Raw genomic sequence first — 13,590 nt, forward strand, 5'->3', positions numbered from 1 at the left:
ATATATGTATTTAATTTTTTTTGTTTCTTTATTTATTTGAGAGAGAGAGGAAGAGGCAGAGAGAAAGAGGGAATGGGCACACCAGGGCCTCCAGACACATGCACACCCTGTGCATCTGGCTTATGTGGCTCCTGGGGAATTGAACCAGGGTCCTTAGTCTTCGCAGGCAAATGCCTTAAATATTAAGCCATTTCTCCAGCCCTGAACACAGTATTTTTAAAGATTTAGATTTTTTTATGTTACAGAAGAAATGTGCTGACATTCCCTAAGAAAACTCTTGTCAATTTCCATGAAAAAAGGACTCTCTTAAGAGTTCCAAGACGGACTGGAGAGATGGCTAAGTGGTTAAGTGCTTGCCTGTGAAGCCTAAGGACCCCGGTTCGAGGCTTGGTTCCCCAGGTCCCACGTTAGCCAGATGCACAAGGGGGCGCACATGTCTGGAGTTCGTTTGCAGAGGCTGGAAGTCCTGGCGCGCCCATTCTCTCTCTCTCCCTCTATCTGTCTTTCTCTCTGTGTCTGTTGCTCTCAAATAAATAAATAAAATATTTTTTAAAAAAAAAGAGTTCCAAGAGTAAGCCAGGTGTGGTGGTTCATGCTGTAATCACAGCAGTTGGGAGGCTGAGTCAGGAACATCATGGAGCCAGCTTGAGCTATATAGGAAGTTCCAGGCCAAGAAAGAAAAGTTTGGATGTTTCCTTTCACCATGGAAGGAGACTGGGGACTCAGAAAACTCAAAACAGCTACTTAAAATCTATTGGCTAGTTGAGTATAAACCCTTTAAAGAGTTTCATACAAGAGTATAAAATATTACAATATGGATATTTCTAATTTCTTTTTCAGATAAGGAATGTCACAAATTATGGAGGGACAAACTCTATTTCTCAAATTAATTTTATTGTTAAGATATATTTTAACTGATTTAATTTATAAGTTATTCTGAAATAATTGAGATATTTTAACTAAAATAATTTGTTGGGACATTTTTCCCCCCAGTACGGTGTCACTCAAGCCCAGGCTGACCTGGAAGTTACTATGTAGTCAAACTCACAGCAATCATCCTGCCTCTGCTTCCTGAGTGCTGGGATTAAAGGATGTGCCAGCAAACCTGGCTGGAGACATTATCTTATACTAAAAAAAGTTTAGAAAGACTATTTTACTTGTAATTTATTTACCCTCAAATGCTTTGTGTCCAGAAAGATATCTCTTCCTTAACTGGTATCCCTTTCTTTCAGTTTAACAACAAAACAACCCAAGACCTGATGGTGGTTTTCATGTAATCCTGCTCTGTGCCACATACTATGGGAACATTCAAAAGACTTATTCCAGTTTCTCAAAATCCCAGGAGAGAGTAGTCTAGTGGCCCTCATTTAGAAGCTTAGAGATGACAGGAAACTGCCAGGCTCACTAGCTAACAATTGGAGCTGCAAACTGAAGGCAGGCAGGCCAACAGCCAAACCCCTGCCTCAATCACTGCATTGGTGACCTCTCTATTCTCTTTTTTAAAAATTTTGTTTATATTTATTTATTTAAGAGTGACAGACAGTGAGAGAAAGAGGCGGGGGGGGGGGGAGAGAATGGTGCGCCAGGGCCTCCAGCCACTGCAAATGAACTCCAGATGCGTGTGCCCCCTTGTGCATTTGGCTAAGGTGGGTCCTGGGGAAACGAACCTCGAACTGGGGTCCTTAGGCTTCACAGTCAAGTGCTTAACCTCTAAGCCATCTCTCCAGCCCTCTATTCTTTTCTTTAAAAGATACATATATATTACACACACACACACGCACACACACAATTTGACAACTTCTATACTTATAGACAACAAAGCATTGCTCTCTCTATTTTTAATTGCTATGTAATAGAAGAAAACAAACCCAACGACGTCAGTAAACATACTGTGAACTAAAAGTGATACTTTTGTCCATATATCAGAGACTCGGTCTCTCCTAACCATCTTAAAACCAAGTCAAAAACTTTCCACTATTAATTTTTAAAATACCATATTGCCTCTTCATTTATTCTAAGGCTACTCTCTGGAAATATTAAAATGACTAGGCCAGCTAAGCTAATATATTCCATTATCTGAGATGTAATGACATTCAAATAAAAGGTTCAAAGCATGCGGAACTTACAGGAAGCAACACTCAATGTCAGTCATGATCATTATTTCGTGAATCTAGATCTTAACAGCATGCTTTAAAAGGATAGCATAAATATATCTACACACTGTGAAGAGAAGGCACTAAAGATAAAAAATATGACATATTGTCTTTACATGTATTTGTTAATTTTATAGTAAGCATTGACAGCAAATGTAGTACTGTCAAAAGATAACCTAACAAAACTGTTAAAAATGCTTACTTGTGTTAAAGCCACAATAAATCCAAGATTATAAACTATTTCGTATTAGACAATGAAAATTCAGTTTGTGTTCCTGATTAGACAATGGTATTAACTAAGGAAATGGTCAACAAAATAAAATTAAACAAAATATTTAGTAAGTAGGATAAACAAGAGGCACAGATGAATCATACTTACTAATTTTAACATGACTTGGAGTGCTTTCCATTCACAATATTCCAAATCTTTTATTTACTCAGGAACATTTTTTAGAATGCTACATAAATAATTATAAACAACTATGGTTTCAAGCCCACTATTCAAGCTTCCGCTTCCTCTATGTATAGAATTATGGTATTCTTCTGGTGTGATAGACCACTAAAAGAAGTGGAACCCAGAAGCATCTCTCTTGTAGAGAGATGTAGAGCCAGGCAGTTCTGGATTCCAATCCTGGCTGTCACTGTGTAAACTCCAATGCAACTGTCTGCTGAGTGAGGATATCACTGCCCATTTCTAAGATTACTGGCAACAATTAAGGTGACATAAGTTAAGCAGCTAACATGGTATTGACACAGCTGGGTGCTAAATAACACATGATGTCTTTATACCCAGCAAGCCCTCTCTGTCATCCTACCATATTGCTGAAGACTCCACATACTTGGGCTGCAAGGTCACTGAGAATTCCTGCTGCAGGTGAGTTGAAAACCTCCTCCATGTAGACCAGCTGACAGAAAGCTGGAAAAAGCCACACTGCATGCAGTTCAATGGGAGAGAGAAAAATCACCAGTGAAAATACTCAACAGTGGACACTGTAAGCCTTATAGTTGGCCAGCCAGGCCAAATGAGCCAATAGGTGCAATAGTGGCACATCTGTCATGGGGGAAACCACCTGCCTTCTAATTTGACTGGAGACCTGCTCCATGGGAGGGAATACATCCCTGATACTGAAAGCGTACAACAGGGGTAGTCATGATCCATAGGGGTGTAATGTCTGCTGGTGTCTGTCTAAATGTATATACTGTGCTCACCAAACTGCCCAGTAAGCACTTTTCTTAATGTTCATACCTATATATTAATGCTACTCTGACTTTTGGTTAGGGAACCTTCTCTTTTCAGATGGCAGTGACCTTGGGATGACTCAGAAGGCATCATGGTGTTGAGAAGGTATGATAGAGGAGTGCTCAGCACTGAAACATCTCTATCCCACCTTCCAAGTCTCAAGGTCCATTGCAGAAGAGGTGATGGAAAGAATGTAAAAGCCAAAGGAAGGGTAGGACTCCTTACAGTATGCTCCTCCAGACACAAAATTTCCTGGATATCCATGTCCTCACAGTGTCTGGCATTACCTATACAAGACCATCATAATAGGAGGAAAAGATGATATCATCAAAATAAAAGGGGGACTGGGAGGGGGAGGGGTATGATGGAGAGTAGATTTTCGAAAGGGAAAGTATGGGGAGGGAGGGAATTACCATGCGATATTGTTTACAATTATGGAAGTTGTCAATAAAAAATTATTTAAAAAAGAGCTTTGGATACTTGATAGATAATAGCTTGAAATGGTAACAAAAGTCATGCCAGAACATTTATAAGATGAATAATTATTGTATTATAAGTCACTCTTATTTCATCTTAATATAATCCACCTACACTTACATATTTTACAATGTAATCTGTAATCGGAATTTCACTACATTTTTTTTCAGATGATTTACTATATAAAGGAGGATCTAGGTCTGATAGGCTGAGAACTCTCAACTCATTTGTAAACATACAGCCATTCAATATCTTAAAGCTTTTAATTATGAACTTTTAGTTAAACTAGAATCAGCAGACAACCGATTTTATTCAAGAATACTTTCAAAAGAATCTATGGAAAACTTCATTTTGTAACAATAAAATACCATACGCACTGTCCTATAAACAGAAATGAGATGAACATACCTAACACCATTTTCTAAACAGATCAGTGTAGCTCAGATAAGAGTTAGGCATATGTGAAGGTGAAAGCTTCACCGAGATGTGAGCCTCTATTTCACTTGTGGTGTGTGCACTCATCTCCTTTAGGAGCCAGCACAACAAGATAAAGTATAGGTGCACAGACTATGTTGGTCAGGAGTCTAGTTTAAAAACCAATTAACTTTGATGACAATGGAGATATCAAATCATGATAATCATGAAGAATGCTTCCTGTTGAAGATACTGAGTTTGAAGTCTTATCACCACCTTCATTTTATAAAGGTGCTGAAAATAAAGAAGGGTAAGTGTTCTGCTAAAATCCCCAAAGCTCAATTTGGAATTGGAGTGGGTCAGCGGTTTGACTCGGGTGGGAGCTGTGATGAGGACGGGAGCTCTCCCTGCATGGCTCCTCGCCTGGACCAGCTTCCTCTTGCCTCTCTCAGCCCCATGCACTTAGCTCTGGCCAAGGCCCTCAAGCACATTTTCAGTGATATGACCACATGGACGTACAGCTTCCTATTCCAGACTGTGAAGCTAGGCTTAGCCTCTTCACCCTTATCTCTGTGGACACTCTGCTGGTGGTCTCTAATTGTACAAGATCCTGAAAGTTTATTTTCCACTTTCCTGACTTACTATTTTTCGTCTGGCTCAGACTGTCTGCACCTCTGTGACTTTCATGATAAACTGACACAGGCCATATAATGACAACAGCAAGCGCACTGCACTTTCTACACACTAAGAATTAGTTATTCGCATATTCCTCACATCCTTTGAGGCAGATGCTCATAATCCTCAGAATCCGCGTGTCCTTTCATAACCACTGGGATCCTGGCTTGTCTGGCTCCAGAGCTCATATTCACAGTACCAGACAAACCCACCTTGCAAGAAGTTTTCACCCTTCTTGATAGTTTGTTCCACTGAAGGCTGAATAGTCTGTTTTTGTGAGCAAGATGAGAGTTTACAAAATGAAAAGGGAAAGCAAGCCTGACATTTATGATGCCTATGAAGTAACAGGCATCATATTGATTTACACTGCTCACCCTGGAGTCTGGAATCTAAATCACACAGCTGCGTCACTGTGTCTGAGAAACAGTTTTGTTTCTTTTAACAAGAATGTGGTAATCATGAACATTTCAATTGTAAATTAAGAGGGAACTTAACATAACTGACTTTTAACGGCCATGATTAAAAAATAATTTTTAAAAAACATAATGCTCAAAGTATCTTTAAAGGTAAAACATCTCATATCAATAAAATTAGACAATAGCTTCAAAAAATTAATAAAACCAACAAGTGAAATATGAAAATCACCTTAAGTTCAGCTTTTAAACATTCTGCATTTTAAGCTGCTATGACCAGCTTCTCTTCTCTGTGAAATCTTCTATAAACAGATTTATTTCCAGTTCCTATAGCTCCTATGAAGAGAACCCTTTTGCCTCCAAGGAAAAGTACCTAAGTGTCTCTCCAGGCACAGGATGAGATCTGCTGCAGCTGTGGAAGGGCACAGGCGCGAACTCAAGTCCTGGGAGGAAAGGGAGCTCCTTCTGCCAAAGAGCACCCCCGCAATCCCACACAAAAGCAGGAAATGGACGCCTGCTGAGAGAGGAGCAGGGCACCTCAAGACAGCCACAGACAGAAGAGTTTAGCTGCAGAGAGCAGGCCTGGCATCCGGGACACAGCCTCCATGCCTCGACTGCTCTTCCAAGACAGCCGAGCAGTAGGAACTCCAAAATCCGCCTGGTGCGAAGAGACAGCCAGGCGGCAGCAGCCAGGGGAAGTGGCAGAGTGCAGAGTGAGGAGCAACACCTCTGAGAAGACACTTGGTGCCCAGGCCCACTTCTTCCCCAGGAGCTACACAAGCAGGCTGTAGCCCAGCCTGGGGGCACTATGGCACACTGAGAATACCCATAGCAACAATAAACCAGCCAAGCACAGCTTTTGCCCAAATTGAGTTAGCTTCCCAAGACAATGGTGTAAAAATTATTTATCTCAGCCTCTACATTTCTATGATGACTGACGTATAATAAATAATGAAAAGTCAAAACCAAGGGGAAAAATTATCCACTGCAAGCAAGAGAGATACTTCAGTGGCGAAGCGTGCTTTCTGTGCAAGCACAAGGGCCCCAGGGGGCCTGAAAATGTCGGAGTTCAACTGTCCAGAGCCCGTGTAAAACACCTGTGCACGGCTGTGTGCGCCTGTAACCCCAGTCCTACAGGGAGCAGAGACCCGGAAAGCTCCAGCATTAGTAAAAAAAGACTCTGGCTCAAAACCAGACCAGGAGGAAGAGGGATGAAGCAGCCCCCGTGTTGCACTCTGGCCTTGCAGGTGAATGACTAGCCCTGGGGTGAGCTTACGGGCACCACAAGGGCACAAAGACAAGCAAGCACCACACACACCGTATGCATGCACACAGAAATTTAAAACTTACTTAAATTTATTTATTGATTTACAATGGTGTATATGTGTGCATATGTGCGTAGGTGTGCCAGAGTCCCTTACCACTGCAAATGAATGCCCATCCAGCTTTATGTGGGCGGGTGGGGAATAGAACCTGGGCTAGCAGGTTTTGCAAGCAAATATCTTTAACAGCTGAACCACATCCCTCCCTACACACACTTCAAGTTCTATTTATTTATTAAAATAGACCCAGTCTTTGAACTAACTACATTTAGTGTTAAAAGACTAGAGAAGAAAGCACCTAACATGCCTACGAGGACAGGGAGTTTCTGCAGAGACAAAATCCATAATGAGGAGTAAGTATAAATGCAGGGTCTTCGAAAGGCATGACACTGAATATGAAGAATTCCTTAGAACGGGCTCATCAGCTGACTAGGCAAAGCTGAGGACAGAATTAGTGACCCTGAAGATAAATCAAGGAACATAAAACCAGGAAAAAGAAATGGGAAAAATAACATAATGTGCAATATTCTGGGATGTAATATTGAAGAAACAGGGCTGGAGATGGACTGGCAGTGGAAGGCACTTGAATGAAAAGCCTGACAGCCTGGGTTCGATTCCCCAGTACCTGTGCAAAACCAGATGCATAAAGTGATGCATGTGTCTGGAGTTCATTTGCAGTGGCAGGAGGCCCTGGCACAGCCATACTCATTCTCTTTCTGACTCTCTAGTAAATAAACAAGTAAAACATTTGGTAAAAAAAAAAAAGAAAAAGCTAATGGGTGAGGATTTCTTTAAAACAATCAAGCATATCAGACCACAGATTTAAGAAGTCCAGGCAGGATTACTCCAAGATGCGGTCAAACAGCTGAAAACCAAAGGCACAAACTTGAAGGCAGCTAGAGGACAAACATACTTGACATACAAAGGAGAAAGAGACCTTTGTAGAAAACTATACAAGCTAGAAGCATCGGAGAAGCATCTTAAAGTTAAAAAATAAAGTCACTCTAGAACATGTGCAGTAATAATATCTACAAAAGTGAATGCCAAATATTTTTCATGTCAGAAAAAAGGTTAGAGAAATCATGCTAGAAGACTAACATTAAAAGAAATTTTAGGCTGTGCATGCGCATGGTGGGGCACAACTTTAATCCCAGCACTCAGGAGGCAGAGGTAGGAGGATCACTGTGAGGGCAAGGCCAGCCTGAGACTACATAGTGAATTCCTGGTCAGCCTGGGCTAGAGAGACTCTACCTCAAAACAAACAAACAAACAAACAAAGAAACAAAGAAACAAACAAACAAAGTTCTTTAGGAAGAGGCAATGATTTCAGAAACATACTTGGAATTCTACGAATAAACAGCCACTTTGAAAAAGGTTCTTAAAATTACTTTCATTCCTAAGCATTTGCCAAAGAGAAGCAAATGTTACTATCACCATCAAACATCCCTATACACAAATATTTAGAGGCTTTATTGCATTCCTAAGTGACAGAAACTAGAAATCCAAGTGTCTGTGTCAACTGCTTAAAAACCCTCACTTGTGATGTGGCCATACAATGGGCTACTCTGCAAAAACAACTGCGAGCAAGCCTCGGCTGCGAGAGCCCTGAGGGAGGAAGAGGCTCCACAGGCACGGTGAGAACCACCACGCCACGGCTGCCGCAGGCGCGTGGGGACGGCAGGACGGACAAAGGCTCAGGAGAAAGCTCTCTGGATTGACTGTGGTCAGAGGTACAAGATCACACATTTATCAAAGTTCATAGACGATTTTACCTAGTATGGATAAACTGCTTTATTTTACCTCATTAACCTAAGGAAAAACATCATCACATTAGCAGTAGGCCAACGAAACAAAACAGTTAAGAATCTATCAAATTTCAGATATAAAGATAAAACTGTTTTTCACAATAAAAAATGCACTGGTCACTAGGCCTGGTGGCTCAAGCCTTTGATCCCAGCACTTGGGAGGCTGAGGTAGGAGAATTGCTGGGTTTGAGGCCACCCTGAGACTGACTACAGAGTGAATTCCAGTCCAGCTCAGCCTGAGCTAGGGCAAAACCCTACCTTGAAAAACCAAAACAAACAAAAAATACATTGGTCACATTGCATGAAATTTATTCTTTCAAAAATCTGTGTATCATGTGATTGTTTTAAACTACCTAATGGCATTTTATAGAATACTAATGGGTGTCACAGAACATGTTTACCTAAGCACATAAGCACCAACAGTGCGGATTGGCAGAGATACATTAAGTAACAGCTGGATTTTAACATTAAAGGTTATACAGGAACAGTTAAGTTTCTATATAGGGAAAATGCTGATTAAAGGGGCAGGGAAGGTTAATGGGATTCAAACCCATTATCCTTTCTATAAATGATTCTAAATCAGGTAACATCTGAAGTACTAAGAGACTGGCAGGTTCTGACCTTTATGATAAAACATTTTTTCAGGTTATTTTCTGGCATCTGAGACAACGTGACCTGAAACACAGCAACATATCTGCTAAAAAATGAATTTACTATAGTTATTTATAGCGCATAGTAAAATTCTCACCACATTTACAGTGATAATAAAAACAATGAAATTCACTTTTGGAAAAATCACTTATGAACAATTGGGTCAAGTATGCAGGTACTATTTAAATTACACTTACAATTATACATATATTTACAATGACCAGATATTTCAAGTCTTATTCTTAGTTTCTACTTAAGGTATGTTTTTTACTAAGCTATCTTAAAATATGTATTCAACTGTACATTTGCTACTTTTCATTCTTATCTAGTTTTTCTTTCACTAATTTTTAATTAAGATGCACTATGCACACACAGGACTACATGCCACATAGACTTGAAGACACTAGACAACTGTATTCAAGCTTACAAATGAGCACTACCTGAAGATGCCAAGCATCTCTATGATCATGTGGCCTCCTCCTTTCCTGTCCAGAGAGGCTACTGGTCTAAAGTTTGTATTTTTCCTCCTCCTTCATGAACATAGATGGAAAAATTCTCAACAAAACATTGGCAAACAGAATACAAGAATATATCAGAAAGATGATTCACCCCGACCAAGTAGGCTTTATCCCAGAGATGCAGGGATGGTTCAATATACGCAAATCGATTAAATATAATACATTGTATAAACAGACCGAAGGACAAAAATCACAAGATCATTTCATTAGATGCAGAAAAAGCATTTGACAAAATCCAACATCCCTTCACGATAAAAGCCTACAGAGCCTGGGAATAGAAGGATCATATCTCAACATAATACAGGCTATTTATGACAAGCCTACAGCCAACATATCACTAAATAGAGAAAAACTTGAAGCTTTTCCACTAAAATCAGGAATAAGACAAGGGTGCACACTGTCCCCGCTTTTATTTAATATAGTACTGGAAGTCTTAGCCATAGCAATAAGGCAAGAGACATACATAAAAGGGATACAAATTGGAAAAGAAGAGGTCAAGTTATCATATATGCAGATGACATGATTCTATACATAAAGGACCCTAAAGGTTCTACCAGCAAACTGTTAGAGCTGATAAACACCTATAGCCATGTAGCAGGATACAAAATAAATACTCAGAAATCAGTAGCCTTCCTATATGCTAACAACAAACACACAGAGGATGAAATCAGAGAATCGCTCCCATTCACAATTGCATTAAAGTCTTGTCTTTTACATTTTCTTCCTTATGAATTTAACCATGACTGGGTAGATCTTGTTATTGCATTCTTTGTTAAAGATAATTGTAGATTTCTTTTGAAAGTGCTTTTTTTTCAGTCACAAGATTCCTGTGATATTTGTCCATGCTGCAAGGTAGAGCTATGTCCATTATTTGTACCAGAATATTCATTATACAAATCCTTTGCAGGTTTTCGTACTGATACTTGGTTTTCTCTCACATTCATACCTAAGGTATCCTAAGAAAATTCTACATGAATTCTGAAGGGTTACTAACCCTTTCAAATTCTGTTCATTCCAATATATTCACTTATGACTCTCAACTCTTTAAGCCATTTACCCTATATAGATCAACAATTAGGTCAATTTCAACAGTAAAGGGGTTCTACTAAACTTGTGTATTTCTACTTTTGTTTCCCAAAGAATCTTTGTAACTTGCAAAGAAACAATCTCTAGTGAGATTAAGTATTTTCTTACAATAAGAAAAAGCAGGGCCTGGAGAGATGGATTAGCAGTTAAGGCATTTGATTAAAAAGCCAAAGGACACAGGTTCAATTCCACAGGACCCACATAAGCTAGATGCACAAGGTGGCTCATGTGTCTGGAGTTTGTTAAAAAAAAAAAGAAAGAAAGAAAAGAGAAGAAGTCAAAAGGTAAGTAAGGATATAAAAGAACGATGAAAATACATTAAAATTAAAAGGGGGATGTCAGTCTGAAGAGATGGCTTAGTGGTTAAGGTGCTTGCCTGTGAAGCGTTAAGAACTCATGTTTGAATCTCCAGGTCCCACATAGCCAGATGTACAGTGACACAAGTGTGCAATATCGCACATGTGCCACAAGGGGGTGCACATGTTTGGAGTTCTTTCATAGTGGCTAAAGGCCCTAGCCCACTAATTCTCTCTCTTTCTTGGCCTCTCTCCCTCTCTCAAAATTAAAAATTAAAAAAAAATCCCTTAAAAAAAAAAAAAAACTTAAAAAAGGGGGGTATGTCTATCATCCATCATACTTGCTGAGGACAAATTTGTCTTCCAGTAATGACAGTCAAGATACCCTTGAGGGCTGGAAGGATGGCTTAACGGTTCAGGCGTTAGCCTGCAAAGCCAAAGGACCAAGGTTTGATTCCCCGGGACCCACATTCCCAATTAGCCAGATGCACAAGGGGGTGCATGTGTCTAGAGTTCATCTGCAGTGGCAATGAGGCCCTGGCGCACCCTTTCTCTGTCTTTTCCTCCCTCTCTCCCTCCCTCTTTCTCTGTCAAATAAAAAAATAAAAATATTAAAGAAAAAAAAGGATACCGTTGAGCTAAAAAGCAAACCTGAAAACAAGTAAAGGAAATAACATGATACTTAGAAAAAAAAAGGTAGTTATATGTAATACAAAGACCAGAAAAAATTTCTACAGTTCTTTTTTTTATTTTAAATCATTTTTTATTTTAAAATCTATTGTTCATTACAAAATAACTTCACTTACATAGGAAGTCACTTTCAAAATCCAAACAATGTTATAATAATCTTTTATATAAAAACTTCAATATTTATCACGAAGGTTAGATCCAGTATGTATGTAAACTACAAAATTATTTTCAAATCTGCAACAGAAAACAACAATGTCCTATTTTATTAACAAAGTTATCCACAGGAAAGCTGATTGTGTTTTGATAACTATCCAAAAGATAAGGACAAAAGGCTCTTCTATTTTAAATAAATCATGTTTTGTATACTAGCTTCTCAACATAGTAAAGGCATACCAAATAAATACCTAAAACACTTCTCTTCAGTGCGTAACTTTGGAGTCAGCTTTTGCTGAGCTGACACTTAGGTCCTCAGAAGTCAGTCGTGGCAGCAGAGGGAGGGCGTGCTCGTTGTACTTCCAGAACCTGTAGAACCCCAGAGCTATTGCCACGCAAGGGAACACCGAGGCTGCAAGATACTGAACTGTCTCAAGTTTGTTTGACTCCATCAGTGTCTTTAAGGAAGCAATCTTAGTATCAATTTTATTACTGGTTTCCGAAGTAACACTTTTTGTTTGGGTATCCTTTCTGGTAAATTCTGTTTGCTTCCATAAGCTGCTTTTCTTGATCTGTAAACATATCTGTGACTCGGCTCCTTTCCAGGTTGATGTCCAGCTTGTTATCTGCTCTGATTTGACTGGTTTCATGCACCAGCTGTTGCTTAACTTGGACTAATTCAATTTTCATTTTCTCATTCTCTGCTCTCAGATTTGCAAATTCACTTTTTTCTAGTATGACCATGTCTTTTCTGATAGAATCCAAATGAGCCATTAGCTGAACTGTTATTTTCTGTTGAGCTGAGTGACCATCTCCTTATAGAAAGTATCCAGGCTGGCATCTGTTAAGGTAGTTAATGCTGATACAATTGTTTCAGTTTGGGCTTTGTCACATCCATGTGTTTCCAAGTCCTGAACCAATGCATGAGTATCAAATGTTAATTTCCTTTGTTCTAAAGGAGTTATGTCCACTTGTCTCCTATCGTATCCTTCCTTAGTTGTGGTGGTCAAGAAATCTCTCCGTGGGGCCTTCGAGAAACGGCCGCGGGGAGCTGAAGCCCAGCTGTCCCGGCTCCCAGAAGGGCGCACGAGCCGCCACAGCCAGCGACCCCTCATGTTCTGGCAGTGGGAGACCGGAGGATGTGGAAGACGGGGCTCTACAGTTCTTTCTAAGTGAATAACTCAAAGCATCAACAGATTCTCATAGCAAAAAAAAAAATAAGTAAATAAAAAATAGCACATCCCATGGAACTATATTTATTTGATGAAATGGAGTGAGAAAGAGAAAGAGTATGGGTGCACCAGTGCCTTTGGCACTGTCAACAAATACCAGATGCATGTGCCACCTTGTGCATCTGGCTTTATGTGGGTACTGGGGAACTGAGCCTGGGCCTTCAGACTTTGCAAGCAAGTGCCTTTAACAACTGAGACAGCCCAGGCTCAGAACTTTATTTTGATGAAATAAATAATATGGTTTACATATATACACATATAAATGAGTATCTTGTATGTTTATAAGTTGATATATTTTGTAATGAATTATTTTATTTTAAAATGAAATTAGGTCAAAACAATTCATCTTTCCTATAATTCAACTTCTCCACATCTGTCCAATACACATTAATCCAGAATTGGACTTCTAAGTAATTTGAGGCTATAGTTCTTAAGATGTTTTGGGGCAACACACCACTTTGAAAA

General features: G+C 39.6%; 1 protein-coding gene and 1 pseudogene across 1 annotated transcript in view; both read right to left on the reverse strand.

Annotated features, from left to right (window-relative positions):
* Nucleotides 1-13,590, reverse strand: part of Nhlrc2 (NHL repeat containing 2) — a 60,000-nt gene that overhangs the window by 12,964 nt on the left and 33,446 nt on the right. The window lies entirely within an intron of this gene.
* LOC105944054 lies at nucleotides 11,945-13,060 on the reverse strand (annotated as a pseudogene).

Source organism: Jaculus jaculus, chromosome 1 (assembly GCF_020740685.1).
Source record: "Jaculus jaculus isolate mJacJac1 chromosome 1, mJacJac1.mat.Y.cur, whole genome shotgun sequence".
In the NCBI taxonomy this organism is placed as follows: domain Eukaryota; kingdom Metazoa; phylum Chordata; class Mammalia; order Rodentia; family Dipodidae; genus Jaculus; species Jaculus jaculus.